This window comes from Choloepus didactylus, chromosome 8 (assembly GCF_015220235.1).
Source record: "Choloepus didactylus isolate mChoDid1 chromosome 8, mChoDid1.pri, whole genome shotgun sequence".
Classification (NCBI taxonomy): Eukaryota; Metazoa; Chordata; class Mammalia; order Pilosa; family Megalonychidae; genus Choloepus; species Choloepus didactylus.
In genome coordinates this window covers 70154187-70175346 of record NC_051314.1, presented here as the reverse complement: position 1 = coordinate 70175346, position 21160 = coordinate 70154187, and the positions used below count along the sequence as shown (strand labels likewise).

At 36.8% G+C, this 21160-nt stretch overlaps 1 protein-coding gene across 2 annotated transcripts in view; it reads right to left on the bottom strand.

The window, feature by feature from the left end:
• Nucleotides 1–21160, bottom strand: part of TAFA2 (TAFA chemokine like family member 2) — a 490256-nt gene that overhangs the window by 150821 nt on the left and 318275 nt on the right. The window lies entirely within an intron of this gene.

Sequence of the window (21160 nt, the reverse complement as noted above, 5' to 3'; positions counted from 1 at the left end):
GTTTAAACAGCTGCAAATGCCTCCTCTTCCTCACATCCTGGGTACTGCACTATATGTCCTACACCCAGCAATCTCTTACCCCATGCAACATGAATTGACTGCTCTCCAACAACCTTCTGTAGGAGAGTTTCATGATCTGCCTACTACATGCAGGGCAAGTTTGTGCAGGGTGAGACCCTCTGGTCATGACCAGAGAGTTAGGACAGACACATGTGCTCCCAGTACATGCATGAGGATTGCTCTAATCCCTCCAGAACTGGGATTAGGAATCTACAGTGGAAGCATAGGCCAGCTCCACACTGAACTGATAAGTGGTGGGAGAAGGGGCCAGCCAGGAGGCCCTGAGATCTTATAGCTTTTACATAGCTTTCTTCTTGATTTGGCACTCACTCTGTATCTACAGTCTTTAATTGTTTTCTGGAGATTGAGAAAGACATTTTTGCAGTTCTTCCAAGTTGTTCAAAGCTTATATGAGAATATCATTAACTCCCCAGCTGGGGAAATTTAATATTTCTACATATTCCCCAGAAACTCACTGGGGCTTTGCAAATACAGTTTTATTCTCTGCCCAAATTATTTTTGTATGTATTGAGGCTTCACACTGACCCATACAAACCAATCAGATTTCACACCCTATTCAACATTCCATATAATTATGTTGTTTGAATAAATTGACCATACAAGTTCAATTATACAGTGTTACAAAAAATTCAGAATTTGCACCTAATAAACATCTCTTTCTTTGGTCTCACACACAAGTTGAAGCTTTAAGAACACCATCACTATTGTCCTTTACCCTTCAGTCTGATTTACCTTAGTCCTAACCAAGTCCATTTTGTTCATATCTCTAAGTGAAGTCTGATCTCTTTTTCAGACTCTTTAAAATTTGCTATATGGGGTAATGCTGACATTCAAATCTGCTGGACTCTGGTTCTGAGTCTCAGTTGTCACACATATACCTGAAGTTCCAGGGATGAACTAGGTTATACACAAAGAGCTCAGCATCTCAGAATTTAGAAATAGCCATTACAGCCCAGGAATAGATGTAACTGCTGTAAGAGCTTGAAATCTAGGAACCCTTATCATAAGCCTTCCCCTGATAATCTATTCTCTCAGACTCAATTCTCAGAGTTTGCACATTATATTATATATTATATGTATTATATATGTCATACATTATATAGCCCATATTAGTGAGGCATTATAATGTTTTTTTTCCTTTCTGGTTTATTTCACTCAACATACTGTCCTCAATGTCCATTTACCCTACAACTTCACTTCTTCTTGTAGCAGCTCAATATTCCATTGTCTATATACACCACAGTTCACCATTCCATTCATCAGTCAATGTACCCTTAGGCCACATCCATCCACTGTAAATTGTTAATACTGACACCATTCACCCCACTGTGCTAATGTCCATTCATGTCCTTCTTTTCAGTTCTTCCAGGTATATGCCCAGTAACCAAGTTACTGGGCAATATGGCAACCCCCATGCTTAGCTTCCTCCCCTACTGTTTTTAAAATGACTTTTCCTTTATGCAGGACTTGTCCTGTTAATGCAATCTTTATTTTTATGTTTATAGGGGCATTATTAACAATTACCCAAAGATGTAAGAAACCTGTCAATCAACAGATGAATTTATAAACAAAAGGTGGCATATACATACAATGGAGTATTATTTAACCATAAAAAGGAAAGGCCTTCTGATAAATGCTACAACATGAATGAATCTTGAAGATATGTTGAGTGAAGTGAGCCAAATAAAAGGACAAATTCTGTATGATTTCACTTACTTGAAATAATTAGAACAGGCAAATCCATAGAATCAAAAACTGGAATATAGGTTCCCAGAGATTGATGGGTCAGGGAGGATGGGTGGTCAGAAAATGGGTAATTAATGCTAATTGAATCAGAATTTGTTTGGGGTGCTGGAAAAATTTTGGTAATGGATGGTGATGGTAGTAGCACAACACCGTGAATGTAATTAACACCAATGAATTATATATTTGAATGTGGTTAAAAGCAGGAAATTTTAGTGTATATATATGTTACTAGAAAAAAGTTTTTTAAAACATAGGACTGCACAACACAGTGAACCCCATTATAAACTGTGAACTATGGATAATAGTGGAGTTATTATAATATTGTTTCACCAATTGTAAAGCCAAGTGTTAATAATTGGGAAAACTTCATGTGTGAGTTCAGTATATGGGAACTCTGAACTGTCTGCGTGTTTCTTCCATAACCTACAATTTCTCTAATAAATAAATAAATAAATAAAAATAACCACCACCACCCCCAAATTATCAAGTTAGAAAAATTTGGATTTACCCTTCCACCCTCTGACAGTGATGATACTAAGTCACAAAATGACTAGAAATGTGTGGTAGGAGACAGGCAGTATGGAGATAACCCACAACCATCCACCTCTCAATGATACAGAGATAGCTGCATCTCACAACTGTTAGGCTGAGCATTATTAAAGAGAGTAAGAAAGGAAACATCAATTTATATGTACTCTTATACAAGACTGAATCACAAACCTACCATTTAATTTTGTGATTATATATGGTAAAAGCAGAGATATCTCTACACTTTACATGCAAGTTCCATTTACAAGATTCCAACAAAATATTTTCTTTCTTTTTTTTAATAAAGCTTTTATTGTGACAAAGCAAAGAATGTATGGTCATTTAATCAGTTCTAGATATTTCTCTATAGCATTAGGACTAGTTAAATACCTTTACTCCTCTAACTTGAGTGCACCTGTTCTCCTGGGAAATGAGACCATGGAAGGCCACCTTTCTTCAGTCCTGTTCCTTCATGCTAGCAAAGGAGTGAGAGAATGAGATGGAATGCTGAAAAAATTAATAGTTAAGGTTTCTTTGTTAGGATAATGTTTGTGTTCCAAGGGATATATCAATTCTCACTGTGGTTCCAGCCACAGGTATGGAGGATGCTTTTCTTTTTGTGTTCAGGATGGACAATGTGCCAACAAACTATAACTCATTAATATTATACATTCAAGAAAGAAAAACATCCATACTCCAAAACCACAAACATATACTCTCTACTCAACACAGAACCTTCTCAAAGGTAGGCAAACTAAGGAACTAAATTTGCACATTTGAAGGTCTCCTCTCATTTACCAACATTAACACATTTCAACCATACCATCAAAAATTTTAAAATAAACGATTGAAAAGACAATGGCAGCTATGTAGTAAAGGCCATGTCATTCTATGTCCTCAAAAGAAACCAAGAGAAAGAGGTCCAGGAAGAAGCTGTTTAATCAAGTTCACCACACTTTGCCTATGAATACTAGTTTAAACAAAATTTTCAGACATCCACATGTACCAGCACTAAAGCCCCAGCACAGGAACTTCTCCACAATGCACTATGAAATAGAGACAGCGACAGTGGGACACATATACTTTTACAACTACATCTTATACACACTCCTTGCATGTGTTCTATATTTGTACATAACTTCATATAACTTAATGAGCTGCCTTTGAGGGAAAAGTAGAGAATTATCAGATTTTCATACAGCAAAGTACTATACTCAGCTTTCAGTTAATAGCTTAAGCAACTGAAAACTCAACTAATTAATAATCAAATCAGCAACCACCATGTGCTATAAATCTTAGTCTGCAGAAGACTGCCTATAATATATTGCTTTCAAAGAAAGGAGCAACCAGAATTCAGCTCCTTTTCAAATCTCACTTTTTCACTCTTTGTAATATGTAAGACTTTTTTTTCTGAATAAAATCAATCACATAACACATATCACCTGTGCCTTATCTTTGCCATCAGCAACCCTAACATTTTCCTTGTGGATGAATTTGGTTTTCTCAGTCACAGAGCAAGTATGCTCCGGCAGTATGCAATCAAACTACATAGCAGCAGACAAGTGATTAAATGTGTAATTTTGAGAATTCTTCAAAATGGTGAGATTTATTAGATTGGGAAATTATGTGCCAAGATGGAGGTAGAAGCCTACCACCTGAGTCTTAGAGAAATGGTCCAAAGCACATCCTACATTAGGCAGTAGGTAGGACTGACCTTAACTATGGTCATTGTCATATTTGCTGACAACCTACTGATCTTACATCCTCCCATTTCCTACACTCTTACTTCAATTGTGAGGAACAAGAATTCAGGACACATCACAAAACAACGGTGCCAGTTACCACTACAGTTTTGCTACAATTTAACTAGTAATCCCTGAGTTAACATACTTCTTGTCATGCACACTGAACATGAAAGTGCTTTCTAAACTGCAAAGCATTCTATAAATGAGACTTATTACAAAATCATGTTACAATGGGTAATATGGCAAGAGTCGTAATGGCAACAGGTCTGTTCATCAACTCTGTCATATAACTTGCATTTATTTTCTTTATGGCACTTACTGGTACTTGAAAGTATGGTATTTATCTACTTGTTTACTTGTTTATTGTCCCTCTCCCCCCCTACTAGAATACAAGCTCCATTAGAGTAGGTACCTAGACTTTTTATTTCACTACTTTATCCCTAGCACTTACAATACTTCTCATCATGGAGTAGGTGTTAAATAAATAATTGTGGAATAAATGAATTAATAAGTAGAAGAAGTAATATATATATATGTGTACATATATGTGTGTGTGTATATATCCTTTTTATTTGGGGATTGGCTACACTACATGATCATTCACATTTTCTTTAATGTCCCCACATCTTACAGGCAGTAGGAGGATACTTTCAGTTGGTATTTATGTCATATGTGAATCATGTCTTTGGAATCAGATTCCAAGCTCCTTTAGAAACCATATGGATTTCCTTTAGAAAGAGAACTGTTTCCCCACAAAGAATCTTACCCTCGCATAGTGCCATATGGTATATTAAGAACTTCCCATTGATGATCACATTTGATACACATGACCACGATGCTGGCAGATACCCCATCGCACTTGCTAAGACAAGGTAGCAAGCTCAGAGAAGTTAAGTATCTCGTTCAAGGTCAAAGTTAGCATGTGGCACAGCCAGCACCCCAATCAGGTCTAAAGTTCCTTCCCATAAACATTAGATAATGAAAACAATAATTCCAATGTCATCTTTCCATATTGTAAAATAAAATATTTTAAATGAATTCCTATGAAATTTATTTCTAGGCTTGAAGAAGCCAGGCAGAAAAGTGAAAGAAAGGCTCAATCTCATCCTCCAATTCACCTCAAACAACCACTCAGCTCTGGCCTTTTGATGGCATGTCCAAATGTAAGCCTTGTGTTGCCAAATATTCCCATTTTTCATAAAGAGCCAAAATCCAGAATGATACCTGAAATCTCTCAATGTTAAAGCATTCTCAATAAATTCAATTTTTTAGACCACTCTGCATGCCAAATATAACCTGTGGTTCAGCTACTGTGTGGCCTCTGATCAGGCCATCATATTTCTGGTCAGATTTCAGAGTAGATAGCATTTTCTAGTCATAAGCTGTGTAAACTATGACTTGGATCCAAAAAAAAAAAAAAGCTGTGAGCAGTGAGAGAGTAGATAAAGACAAAAGTGGCCCTTAAACGAATCCTTATTTTCCCTGTGTTTTTTATTTACACCATTGAAAACTGCCTAGAGTTATGAGCTTCAAAGTAGTGATTTTATATCAAATAACTATGCTTATAGGAGTATTTTAAGGTCCTAGATTTGATGATGTCCAGTATACAAATGCAAACACCATGAACATAAAACTAAGTTTTCTCTCCATGGGAGAATTCAAGGATTGAAAACAAGATAGCCATTCTTGCAAGAACAAAATCTGCTATGTTTCCACTCTATACTTTAGCAGTGACACATAAAGATTACAATTGAGAATGAAAGAAAGAAAAGGACCTGCTGAAAAGCAGATGTCTTGAGATAAAGCAGCAATCACAGCATCTGCACTTTGGCGTAGGGTGGAAAACACTGGAGGAAAACAATAAAGTCCAAGGTATAAAAATACCAGAGGAGTCAGCTGGCTCTTTTCAGTTGGTAAGAACAAAAACTACAAAGTACAGGATATTTAGAAGATTTGGTAAACGTCTGAAGCCTTAAATAGTTTATAGTTCAGACAAGATGGAAAATGAAGGCAAAGGAAGAACGTGGAGAATAAAATGGCTGTACTTATTTTGTCTCCTGTAACACTCAAAGTCAGAACTTACTCAAATTCAGACTCTTCAACTAAGCTCAGTACTATTGTTTCCATTATGGTACCATCTTCCAGATGCCAAAGGCATTTCGATTTATCATATATAACTGTCAAGAAAGCATCTTAAAAAGGTTCCTAACTTCATTGCTAGGCCAACATTCTGTTCTATGTTTATGTATTTGGCCACCCCATGATAACACAGAAAGAGCACAGGATATGGAGTAAGAATCCTTGGATTCAAGTCTTGGTCACCTGCTACTGTTTAGGTAGACGATTTCTTGGATCATTTAAACTCCCTGTCCCTCATTTGTATTTTTTTGTAGAATAAGGACAATAATACTTGGCTTAACAACCTCCTAGGGTTTGTTGTGAAGGTCAAAAGAGATAATCTATGTGAAGGCATCTTTTAAGGTTTAATTCTAATAATATATTGTCTAAAGACATAAAGCTTCATCACCCAAATGAAACTATAGGTTCATCAATCATTCAACAAATATTAAACATCTGCTGTTACACTAAATGCTGGTGGTATCACTGTGAAAATGACACACAAGGTTCCTGCACACATGGAGCTAACATTCTGATTAGGGTTGTAAATTTTTAATTTGAAGTTTGATAGTAACATGAAATAGACAAAAAATTAATCTTTCAGCTAATAAATAGATTACAAACAAGTTTGTGATAATGTACTGCTTGTTGTCCATTAATTTCCATGAAGAAAACAAGGTAATGGTGCATCTTAATTAAATTCAGACAGCTTGAAATCACATTTACTATCTATGCGTCATTGTTGCGTAGTAATTATTAAACAGTTACCACAGATACTTGATATCAGGCAAACTTAAGGGAAATGTAGCTGCTTAATCAAAGTTAGGCTTGGGGGAAGTATCATGTATTCATCCAAATAGATATATTAAGTGCTTAATATACACAAGACCCTATTTGGGCCTTGTAAGGGATACAGAGTTCAGCAAGCCTCAGTTCCTTCCTTCAAAGCACTTATAAACAAAAAAATGGAAGTAAGATTTGTCATGTAAGTCAGAGAACTATGCATGGATATTGAATAAAGGACTATAGTCATTTAGAAAAGAAAGAACGAATTTAGGAAGTCAAAAGATGACTTCATAAAATTTTGGAGAATGGGGCAAAGCACCAGGCCAACAGTCAAAATTCTGACTTAGACTCTAATCCTGTCTTCATTCATGTCTGGTTATATGAACTGAAGCAAATTACTGCAACCCAGTTTTCCTATCTATAAAATTTTAAAAATGTTACCAAACTCTGGCTGTCTCAAATCCTCTTGGGAAATCTCAGGATAGAATGAACAAACTTATCTTAATATGAGTTATTCCACAGTTTTAGTAATTGAATTAGATAACCCATGGGAGGTACCCACACTCTTCCTGACACTAAGTAGATCCTCAGTAAATGCTGAATCTGGGTCTGAAGCAGGAAAAAAGTTGAAATAAATCATGAACTATGTGTAATATTTTAGTAAGCAGAGATGAGTTTTTAAAAGGCATGCCAAGTCAACGGAACAGTCTGAGGAAAGTCATGGAATCAGAAACAAGCAATCTCATTTGGCTTCACCCTAAAGTCTATGGAATGAAGTAATAAGAGCCATGGGGCCAACTAAGAGTACTGAGGATGCTGATGGTCAGCTGAAAGCATTTGCCATTAACATAGTGGTTACCAGAGAGGCACTGGGTGACTCACCAGGGAGGAGACAGGCAGAGCTCATTAGCTTAAATGTGTAAAATCTATGCATACCCTGTTCATTATTTGAATAACAAATACCCCCAAAGAAAAACAGTCAATAAGGTCTTTGGGTAATGTTATTTACCACCAGCTCATATGACAGTATTACTATTTCTGTTAACATAAAAAGCAAGCACTTACTATGCAGATTTGCAGTTTCAAACATTTGAAGTAGACTCCCTTTCACCAGGACACTAGCGGCCATCTCTCTCAATATTAGATGCATTGCATTTCTTAGAATTAATCCATATTTTTAATCAAGGCACTTTAAAACCATGAGAAGCTAAATAGAAGGAACATATCAATAAAGTAGAGAATTTACAAATTTTTTTCTTAAAGACTTCATGACACCATCCATGAATCACAATGGTGCTCCATAAAGTATAAAAGAACATGTTATAAAAACATGTTCTCTAGGCTATTAATGCGCATTGTGTATTATAACTACTGCAAAATATGTCTACACTATGCTAAGGATGATTACAGTAAGAACAATGAAGAATAATTTGAGTTCGAAAGAGGACGAAAAAAAAAGCTCAAAGACAATATCTAAGCTAAATGAAAAAAGAGAAACAAAAACATTTCAAGTCTGGTGTTTTGCCTCCTTCTTGAAGTAGCTTTTTCTACTGCCCTCCACAAGAATTTTCTGGGCTATATTGCTCTTGCCTTATTGTCTAGATACTATGCTTCACCTACCAGAATAGACATTCCCTCAGAACCCAAGCTATGCCCAGTTCCTATCACTGGACCACTCAGAGTGCCAAGATCTAGTTCTGGATCCCATGGTCCTAATCTGTGTGGACTTCCTGGTATTAATCAGGCAATGTCTAGCCCTATATCTCTTATAGAGCTTATAGTCTAATGGAAAGACACGTACATTAAAACACTGGTTCTTGATTTTTGTTGTCTTGTATTATTAGCTGCTACACTTAAAATATCAAAGGATAAAATAGCATGGTTCATGAATTGTACTATTGGACATTATTCAAATGTAATTATGACCATCTTATTGGACACTGACAGTGCAATGGTTGTCCAGTGGCTAAGTGACAACTCAGGAACCAAATTCCTGAGTTCAAACCCTAGATTTGACTCACAAAACTTTGGGACATTTGACAAAAGTAACAAGTGCCACAGTTTCTTCAACTATGAAATGGAGGAAATAATGATGCCTTTCTCAAAGGGTTACAAGGATTAAATGTGTTTAATGCATATAGAATACATAGAGCAGGGCCTGCATCATAGTAAATGCTCAAATACTTGAAGCGTATTATCTGGGAGAGCTGCCACATCTAACAAATAATTAATAGAGTTACAGAAAAGATCAAAAAGAAAAATCAGTGTCATATTGAAATCAACTATTAAATCGTCCATGGTTTCTCTGACCCTCCCCCAGGAAAGATGAATTTGCCTCCCATACATCAGTCATTCTATAGCAGGGAGGTTTGAAATATATGTCTACCTTGACTGCTTACTACCTGTATAATGCTGGAAAGGTTCTTCGTGTGTTAAATGGACATAACAGTACCCACCTAATAGGCTTTACCTTACTATTAAATTAGTAAAGGAAACAGAATGGTGACTGGCATGCAGAAAATATTTAATAAGCACTAGCCAATTGCTATTATTAGTGTAACCCACCCAACAAGCAGGTTGGTGAAATGGTGAAACCAGAATGTACCTAAAAGTTTAGAACCAAGAGGCATCCTTATTTTTGCCAAATATGGAGCTCGTCATTATCCCCAATCCCAATCAGGACTCTTCCCACCAAAAGTAAATTCAAATCTTAATTGCAGCCTAAAGAACACACCACATGGAAAAGAACACAAAGCTCTCAGACCACAAGGAAGCAATCATGGCCACATTCTCCCACAGAGAAAGAAGGCAAAGCCAGGTTAAGAAGTACACATAACAACTCACACTTTGCAAAGCTTTTAAAGGAGGCAATCTTTCTTAGAAATTCAGTGAGAGGCTACACTTAAAGAAAGCAAGTGAATAAAAAGACTCAAACTAAAAATTAGGGTCTCAGACACAGATGCAACAATCCAGCACATACTAATTTGAGGCAAGACACAAAGGAGGATCAAAAGAGCCTAAAAGAAGAAAATTTCAGAGCAGACCAAAGTGCAGGTAGCCCCATGTTCTTTGTGGTTCTAGCAGGTACTAGAAGTGAATACCTGAGCTCCACTCTACGCCATTCGTGGTTGTGTACAAGCACATCTTAGTTAACCACACAGTATATTTTAGAGACTATTTCTTATTCCAAAATGCATATTCAATTGTTTTCAATGAAGCCTCCTCTGAACTTCTCCCTCCTTGCTGGAGGTTAACCTCCCTTCCTCTGCCCCCATGTCATCCAGTCACATCTGCTGTATAGCAGAGGGGCTTACAGTACCCAGCCAGCCTTGACTGCTAACTACCTGTGTGACCTTGGAAAGTTACTTCATCTCTTTCTTCATTTATCTCCTTGTCTGCAAAGTGGAAATTAATATTGATGTCTACCTAAAAGGGGTAACATTATTATTAAATTAGCTACCACAAATGAAGAGCTTAGAATGGTGTCTGGCACATAGAAAGCATTATATACATTCTGCTGCCCCATAAGGTACCAAGTTAAAACATTGCCATTTGTTGTTTCATGGATTATCTAAACTAACTGGACCTGACTTGAGTATTTTGGAGATTTTGGTGCCCAGAGGGTGCAAAAGCAGGTAAATAGCATCCTTCCTAGATTGGTGTGTTCTGCTCAGTTCCAGGACTCAAAGCTCAGTCCCATGCAAGGCTTAATAAGGCTCATTTTCTCTGGATTCATTTTACATCACTATCTGGTTTACTAGGAATGAGCTGCTTGAGAACCTGGCTGCTTTCTTTTATCTCAGTGTCCCCTGCATTTAGCACAGTGCCAAGCACAAACTAGCATCTCAAAAAAATGAATGATGAATAACCAACAAATGAATATCAAAATGGAAAAAAAATGTTCCATTTTCAGGACCATTTGCTAGAATCAGCAGACTCTTAAACTCATTAACAAAACAAAATTATTCTTTTTTGATGTTCTTTTAATAGTTCACCGCTAAAAGCATCAACAGTGCTTTTTTAAAGTTAACATTGTAAACCATTATGTTGGAAGTCTTGAAAGTTTTAATCAGATATTGCCACCCTTTCCTTTTACCACTTAAAGATTTATTTTTTTTTGTCTGCCCAGATGTTCTGAGGAGCTTTTGTGTGCTCCATGCATTGGACTGCCTAAACATAGAAAAATTATCTGCTTCCCCATCAACCACTGATTTTTTTCCATTACCAAATGAGAGGTTCTAAAGGCCCCACAATGACTAGGATAAATCACTCCCATTTCTTTTACTCTATTAAAGTAGATATTTTATGTTCCACTGCCACAAAATCCAAGATGAACACCAGAAATAGCCTGTGAGATGAAGACTCTCATTTTAAAATGGCACTACAATTTATCTTATTTCTTACTGTACCATGAGCATTACATTATTCATTAGAAGTATTTGTTTTTTAGGCAGCTATTATACAGCTTTTGCTGAGGGAGCCTTCCTGGTGCAAACTGGTGATTTAAAGGGATATCTTCCAGAGATAAGGTCAGTTTGTGGAATTCCCACCTATGTGACCCCAGTGTGTTTGCATAAATATAAATTCCCTCTATGACATTCCTGTCATGTTTGCTCAGTGAGCAAGTAATTTGCCACTCTCATTACTCCAGGTACAAGGTACCTTGTGAAAAATCAATCTTCTTTCTGCTTCATACATCACAGCTTCCCCCAGACATCCAGGGCATTGTGACTCTGAAATGAAGCTACAAGATAAAGACACAGGTCTATTTCAGCAGGCTGCTTTGTCCAAAGGGGCTAATGAATGTTACACCTCACTGGGAAACCCAATCTTGGGGCAGGGGAAATGTCTACATACAAAGCAAAGATGCTATTTTGTGTAAAGCATTTCCTATACCAGAGGGAAGGAGGTCCTATTAGTGGAACAAACAAAGTGCAATAGGGGGTTTATTGCATTTTTTCAGAAATAGTAATCTACCATCTCTTCAGGTTACAAATCATTTCCTCCACCCCTCGCCAGGCTTAAACTTAACATTGAAGGACAATCCATTACAGGATCCAGGCTGGCTATAATCTGCCAGACTTCTCTTCAGAAACAGAGCCCACTCATACCAGCAGAGGAAACCACTTTCAGTGTTTTAATTAGTGCCAATTGCTGCTTTTTTCACCAACATACACACTTCCACAGCACAGCATAAGCACCAATTGAGAAAAAAAGCTGTGCAAATATTTTTATTCTATACCTATTTTCAAATCCAGGGAAGAGTAATATGCTGGAATATTTTTATGCTGTATCATGGCTCAAATCTATTTTAGAAAACCATCAACTCAAAAGTCAATCAACAAACATTTGTCTGTTGAGTTCCTACAATGTGTTAAGTTCTATTTCAGAAGCTAGGGTTAAATAAGTAACAGAAGAACAAAAGGTCCTTCCCCTCATGAAATTTATGTTCTAGGAGGAGAAAATAAATGAATACCGAAATAAACCAATAGGACAATTTCAAAGCTTGATCAGTGCTGTGAAAAAAAAATAAAACAGGGTCATGTGATAGCACTGGAGAGGTGGGGGTTTAAGGTGGGGAAAGCCTATTCTGGCCAAAGGGAGAGTTCAAATACAAAGGCCCCATGACAGAAAGGAGCTAGGCTTTTTTGTGAAACAGAGAGAAGGCAGTGGGTCTGAAGTAGGCAAGCATGAGGCAAAGGAGTGGTACAGGCAAAGTCAGATCATGGAAGCCTTGGTGGCTAAAATAGAGAATTCAGGCTTGTTCAAAGTGCAGTGGGAAGCCATTGGGGGGAGCAAGTGGATGGAGTTGTGAAACAATAGGACAATTGACAAGATCTGATTGCATTGGTAAAAAATCACTTTCAAGTGCTGTTGTGTGGATAAAGAGCTGAAGATTGAAGCAGTAGAAGCAGGGGAAACAGGAAGCTGGGGCCACAGTCCAAGCAAGTTATAATGATGGCTTGACTTAAGGAGGTATCAGTGGAGATGAAGAAAAGTGAACATATTTGTGATATGTTTTGGATATTTAGACCTTAGGACTTGTTCAAAGATTAGATGAGACCTTGGTAAAGAAGAGAGAAATCAAGAATATAGTCTATATTTTCACTTATGGAGCTGGATGAATATTGGTGTCATTAGTAAGATGGAGAAGGGGTAGAAATGAATAATTCTCTTTAAAACATATTAAATTTGAGAAGACAAATGTCTAAGGTGTTATTTAAGAAGTTGGGATTACAAACATGGAACTTAGAGGAAAAGTAAATTCTGAACCATACAAATGGTATTTAACACCATGTATCCAAATGAGCTAACCCAGGCTAGGGTTGCCAGATAAAATACAGGACACCCAGTTAAATTTGAGTTTCAGATAAACAATGAATTTTTTTTAGTATAAGTATGTTCCAAATATATATATGTACACACACACACACACAGATACACACACACACACCAAATATTGTGTGTATATATGTATATATGTTGCATATATGTATACACAATATATATGTATATTATATACATTATATATATATATACCAAGTATATATTATACATATCCACCAAATATTTATATACAACAAATATACCAAGTATGTATTGTACATATACCAAATATATATACACCAAATATATATACCAGATACATATTATATATAACAAATAGTGTATTGGCATGTATACCAAATATTGCATGGGACCTGCTTACACAAAAAAAGTATTTGTTATCTGAAATTCAAATTTAGAGGTGTAGCTTATATTTTTATCTGCTAAATTTGGCACCCCTAACTCAGGGAGAGATTGTAAATGGAGAAGACCAAGCTCGTAACACTTCATACTTAAGAGATGAAGCAGAGGAAGACGAGCCAACAAAGGTGACTGAGAAGGAGGATCCAGTCAGGAGAAAGAAAAAAGATTCCCAAGGAGAAGGAAGGACTCAACTTAGTAAACTGCTTATTAAAAGTTGAATAAGATTAACTCAGACAAGCAACTATCAAAGTTGGCAACAGCTATAGTGAAATGGTGGGACAGACAACCTGTAAGACTGGGATGAAGAGAAGAAGAAGTATGCACTGTAAATATAAAGACTTCCTCAATAAGCTTCACTATGAAGGGTAAAATAAAAATAGAATGGTAGCCTTGTGAGGGTAGGGGCAACAGAGGAGAATGTGTGTGTGTTAATAGGAACAATCTAGTGGAAAGGGAGAAGTGGACAGCTCAGGAGTGGGAGGGGAAAATGGCAGGACCAAAGCACTTGAGAGGAAATGAGATCCAGACCACAGTGGACAGATTGATGTTGACAGTAGTGGAGACAATTCTTCCATTTTAACATAGATAGAATATGGGTGTGCTATTTGTTTCAAATTTTACAAATGACTCCATAGAAACACACACATGGAAAAAAGTCTAGTTACAATTAAATATTTTTCCTACATTTTAATTCGGACAAAATTATGCAGCTATCATGCTCATATAGATAAATATAGACAGACTTAAATTCTGTCTTGTCTCAACATGTTTTCATAACTAAAAGATTGATTGCTATATAATTTTTTAGAAAAATAATGTTCATTTTTTCTTTTGCTCTCCTATAGTTCCCTTTATATTTTATGAATATGGGGAGAATAAATTAACCTCTAAACTGTGACAATACCAAAATTGAAATTTTTTTCTAAATGAAAATCAGGAAGTCCTAAGTAACATTTCCAATAACAACCATACCACGGCATGCATCATTTAAATAAAAAAAGTTTTGCTAATACAGAGTTGTTCCAGTTTGCTACTGCTGCCATTATGCAAAATACCAGAAAGGATACACTATTATAAATGGTTTTATTAGGTTACAAATTTACAGTTCTAATGCCATAAAAGTGTCCATACTAAGGCATCAAAAAGAGGATACCCTCACTAAAGAAAGGCCAGTGGCATGTGGAACACCTCTGTCAGCTGGGAAGGCACGTGGCTAGTGTCTGCTGGTTTTTTGCTCCCAGGTTCTGGTTCCAAAGAGGCTTTCTCCAAAATGTCTCTGGGCTTCTGTCTTTGCTCCTCTCTCTCAGCTTCTCTGAGTCCTAGCTTCTTTCTCCTGAGAGTTTCTCTCTAAGCATCTGGAGGTCCTCTCTTAGCTTCTCTGGGGCAAACTCTGGACTTTATCTCTTAGTTTAGCAACTCCAAACATCTTCTGTCTGCCTCTCCAAGCATCTCCAAGCTTCAGCTTTCAAAGGCAGTCTCCAAAATGCCTCTCTTGGCTTCTCTTGGGGCATTTTGTCCTCTCTGCTCTCTGTGTGAGCTCTCTTTAATGGACTCCAGTGAATTAATTAAGGCTCACCCTAAATGGGCAGGGTCCACACCCCAACACCTCCATGGAAATAATTCAGTCAGAAGTTCCACCCTAATCAACCGACTAATCAGTCTGTCCCCACAAGATTGCATTAAAGAATACGCCTTTTCTGGGGGACATAATATATCTAAACCAGCACAATAGTGAAAGCAAATACTGTCAAGCTCCAGAGAAACAAAGGTCAATTGCTATGAGAACCACCCTTTGGACCTCCTGACCTTTGCATTAATGTGGATATTTGCATTGGATTTACTCAAAAATAAAAATCAAGTAGTCAGTGATACAGTATAAATGTAGCTCAGCAGCAAAGAGACAGTGTTGCATTTCTGGGAGCCAAAAGAGAAACCACAAAGACATTTTTAAAAATATATAGAAACCTCTAGACTGTTTCTCTGTCAGTTAGCTGGAGTCCTGGTGATATCTGTAAATGAAAACAATTATCTGTCCAATAATACTTCATGTTCTTATTTTCAAAAGAATGACAGTCTGGAAAACAAAATTTTCTGGTTTATTAAAGTTTCAGAATAAGGGTTGTCTGCACGGTTTCTGTTCTTTCTAACACGATTTCACAGCTAAAACAACTTCATATTCTTCTGAATATTTAAAGGAATGTGTCTCCAATCCACATCCTGCATCATGAAGTCAAAGTGATACTGCGTCTAGAACTGATATGAGTGCAGAAAATATCCTTATTATTAAACCAACTAACACGTGGTTTCTCTATTGATAACATTACCCAGATTAAACAGGCCTCTTTCTCAGTATGGTTATTACAATTTTAAATGTCCACCTTTATTATCTTTGCATAATGCTTATCTTAATTCCCCTGTATTAGCACAAGGAACACAAAATGATCAAAATGTAGGCTGCACAAAGGCAGAAGTCCTTTTATGCCTTGCATAAGGCCTGGTACCTCATAGGCAGGCAATGAATACAGGAGGATGAATGGATGATGGATGGCCAGGACTTTCTGGAGGGTCAGCTATGACATTTAGTCAGAGGGGGAAAACGAAATCATAAACATACTTTTTTTTAATCAAACGGGGAAAACGAGATATCCAAGATTCTCAACAACTTGATTTCCTCCCTAAAGTCACAGCTCAGTGACAAATATTTTAATTCCATTAAAATCCAGTCCTGATTTTCCACTGGACACCACAAATCCAAAAGGAGTCCTCACACTTTCTGTGGTGTGCTCCTTCTCTCACTGATAGGCAATAATAATGAACCAGAGATTGTGAGCCACTGAGGCCAAACAAGAACATTCAGAAAAGAGGTACATAGGATACAGAGAAGAGGGCTTGAAAAATTCAAGTGACATCATCAACATGGTGATGTAAGACATCGCCTGGAAAAGTAGTCTCCCTTCTGAATCAACTAATAAAAGGACAAATTCCACTTGAATAGAACTCTGGAGGATGACAGAAACTGGAGAAAGACTCCACAAATGCTGAATCTAAGAAAAAGAAAAATAATCTCCAAGATCAGGCAGGAGATTTTCTTCCCAGACTAGCCAGTCCAGAACCCTCCCCACTTCATTCAGTCCCACAGCTTGGAGGTTGTGCAGAGGCAGCCTGGCCTGGGCCCTGCCTGCTTAAATGCAGGCTATAGGGCCAGTCACAGCAGTGGGTTAGAACCTCATGCATATCCAGGCACAGGCACCCAAGCCACAGAGACATGGGGAAGAACACAAGAAGCTGAGGAGAGCCACAAACAAAAAGGGCCCCCAGAAGAAATAAAGAGAGACAGAAACCCCAGCAGAACTATTGGCAAGAGGCATGCACACTAAATTCAGTCTCTGCTGAGCCACCTAAATGCAAAATGGATGTTTCTGGATGGAGCCACATTTCTGGAATGACCCCACCTGGGTGCCTGTGTGGGCTCATCCAATGAGGAAGAAGCCAGAGGCAGAAAATCATGACAGAGAAGAAAAGGGGGAGTGGAGACTGAACTGCTATAAGACAGGATGGGTCCTAGAAGAGAAAAGTATAAGGAAAAGTGGACACTGAGTGAGGGGGAAAATTTAAACAAATAATAGAAACTGGGGAGAAAATTCTGCACAAAAACAGAGCAGATCAAGATCACCAGAGAAGGAACAGAGGAAAGGAAGCTTTCTCCTAGAGATGAAACAACTCCACAAAATGTGCAATCCTAAAAAAGTGTACCACAAATCCAGGGCAAGAATCAGATGAAGAAGAGCTGAGAAAAGCTGAACAGTTAAACATGGACTACTCTAAAGGTACAGAATAATTTGGACCAACCATCAAGGAAGAGCCTTAACACAAAGTCAATCAACAATAAAACCCTAGACAAGAGGGAGAAACTAACCTTCAGAATTACCTCATCAAGACAATCAGTTGCCCCAAAATCAGAAAAAAATGACAGGACACACTGAGAAACCACAATATATGACTCAGTCAAGGGAAGAAATTAAAGCTTCAGAGGAGATACAGAATTTGGAACAACTAATCAAAGTACAAACAAATCTCCTAAATCAATTGAAAGAGATGAAGGAAATATGCATAAAGAGATAAAGAATACTAAAAAGGCAATGTGTGAAAATAAAGAAGAATTTGAAAGTATAAAAAGAAACATAAGAGAAATAATGTGGATGAAAGCCACAATAATGGACATTAAAAGTACACTAGAGGTATACAACAGCAGATTTGAACAGGCAGAGAAATAATTAGTGAACTAGAACAAGACAATTAAATTCATACAGTGAAAACAACAGAAAGAAAAAACAAAAAAATTGAGCAGTGTCTTAGGTATTTGAGTGACAGCACAAAAGTACACAAACACATGGGTCATGGATGTCTCAGAAGGAAAAGAAAAGGGAAAGGGGGCAGAAAGAATATTTGAGTAAATAATAGCTGAAAATTTCCCAACTCTTATGAAAGACAGTGATATACATGTCCAAGAAGCACAACATACTCTGAACAGAATAAACCCTAATAGACCTACTCCAAGATGCATACTAATCAGAATGTCAAATGCCAAATTATAAAGAGAGAATTCTGAAAGCCACAAGAGAAAAGTGATTCATCACATACAAGAGATCCTCAGTAAGATTAAGTGTTCACTCTCATCAGAAACCATGGAAGTGAGAAGGCAGTGGTCTGATATATTTAAGGTACTAAAGAAGAAAACTGCCAGTGAAAATTCTTTATCCAGAAAAACTGTCCTTCAAAAATGAGGGTGAGTTTCAAATATTCACAGATAAACAGAAACAGAGAGTTCATCAACAAAAGGCCTATCCTTCAAAAACTTCTAAAAAGAGTCCTGAAGATTGACAGGAAAAGACAGGGGAGAGTGGCTTAGAGTAGTGTGAAGAAATGAAGATCTTCAGTAAAGGTAACTAAAAGGGTAAATGCAAAACCCAACAGTACTGTATCCTCAATACACAACTCTACTCTTTAATTACTATAAGAGTCAGAATACAATTGAACAAGAAAAAGGCTTATTTCCCAATAATGGACAAAAAAAACATAAGGAGGTAATGTGGGACAAAAACAAAGTAAAGAGGGGAAACAGGGATATGGGAGCAAAGAAAAGTGCATGCCATTGAAGCTAAGCTGGTATCTTTTCAAATTAGTAGGCTATAGATGCAGATTGTTTAAATCAAACCCCAGGTTAATCACAAAAAAAAGTTTTTAAAATTATATACAGAAAGAGAAATGAGAAAGGGATCATATCAGTGAGCTAATACAATATTTGTCTTTTTGTGTCTGGTTTATTTCACTCAACATAATGTCTTCAAGGTTCATCCATGTTGTTGCATGAACCAGAACTTCATTTCTTTTTAATGCTGAATAATATTCCATTGTATGTATATACCACATTTTGTTTATCCATTCCTCATTTGATGGGCACTTGAGTTGCTTTTCTCTTTTGACAATTGTCAATAATGCTGCTATGAACATCAGTGTACAAATATCTGTTTGAGTCCCTGGTTTCAATTCTTTTGGGTAAATACCTAGTAGAGGGATGCAGATCATATGGTAATTCTATACTTAGCTTTCTGAGGAACTATCAAACTGTCTTTCACAGTGGCTGCACCATTTTACATTCCAATCAGTAATGAATGAATTGTTCCTATTTCTCCACATCCTCTCACTGATATGAAAGTATTTGAATAAGCAAACTCATACAGTTAGAATTTAGACTATAGATAAGTTGCCAGGGGGTGTGTTGGGGGGATATGAAATGGGGGGGTTATTGCTTAATTTGTAAAGAATTTCTATTTAGGCTGATTGTAAAGTTTTGGAAATGGATGGTGGTAATGGGAGGACAACATTGTGAACGTATTTAACAGCACAGAATTATATATGTGAATGTGGCTAAAAGGAAAAGTTTTAGGTCATATATATGTCACTAGAATAAAAAAATTTAAAGCATAGAACTATTCAACACAGTGGACCCTATTTAAATGATGGACTATAGTTAACAGTACAATTATAAAAATGTTCTTTAATGAATTATAACAAATGTACCACATAATGCAAGGTGTTAATAATAGGGTGGCATATGGAAAAAAAAATACACCCTAAATGTAAAGTATGGAGTATAGTTAATAGTACAATTATAATATTCTTTCATCAATTGTAATAAAGGTACCACAAATGCAAAGTGTTAATAATATGGGGCCATATAGGAGCACTGTGTTTTCATATGATTTTTCTGTATATGGCAAAGCTCCAACTTCTCTGATTCAATTTCTTTTTTTTTGAATCCAGTCCTTCTATATCCTTCCACCCTCCACAAAGGACAGATTCTTCCTTCCCCAGTCTTACCCATCCACATATTCAAAAAGTAAAACAGTCCTCTCAAAATTAATCCACTGACACTCCACGCTCTTGTAGCTAGATTTAAGACCTGATATCTGGGTTTTACTCAAGGGTTTCCAAGTCAACAGGAATACAGAGAAGTAGAAAGTTGGAGAGAGAGTAGAATACAACCCAGTAATCTGTGTCGTAACTCAATGTATAATAGAATAGAGGATGCAAATTCCTCAAGTGTTTGGCACTATATAAGAATTTCCCCTCCCCAATAAAAGAATTGCCTTGTAAATAAGGATTTCATAAAACTGCAAATGTATCCAGCAAATAAAGAAAGGGAAGAAAAAAGTGAAGGGGGGAAAGTATAGGGAGGGAGAGAGGCAAAGGGAAGAAAGGAGGGAGAGGGAAGGAATGCAATTACCAAATCAATGGTGGGTCAAGAGGATGATAGCTAAAATCTATGCTGTAGATGAGACAATGGCCATTTCTTTTGTTTCCTTTCATTTCTTTCTTTTTAAGCTATTAAAGCCTTAAACGTAGCCAAAACTATGTATGAATCAGTGCATAAGGAAAGTAATGACTCTGGGGTTGAGAGTTAATAAAATTCTGGAAGGAAAAAAATTAACAATTGCACTCAAAAGCACAAACTAAGCCAAAATCTAATTATATTATACTTTCATGAATGCAAAAAAAAAAAAAAAAAACCATTATGAAATATTTAATAATCTAGCAAACTCTACATTTTTCATCTGCCCAGGGAACCCATAGACTTGAATACAATTATCTCTTCAGTTAAATACACAGCACTTGACAAGTGCTTGATTCATATTCACTTTCTTGTTTCTGATATTATTTGGGCCACTTCAAATGCTTGAAGCTCTTCCTTTGCCAATCTCTGTGCTTACAGAGGTTTAGATTATCCGGGTTTCAATCTGCTTGTTTTAATCAGTACTCCTGAACTATTTGCCAATACCTTACATGTGAGCTTTTTGGCAGATGATTTATTTGATTTTCTTTATTCATACCTTGCCAACACTTCT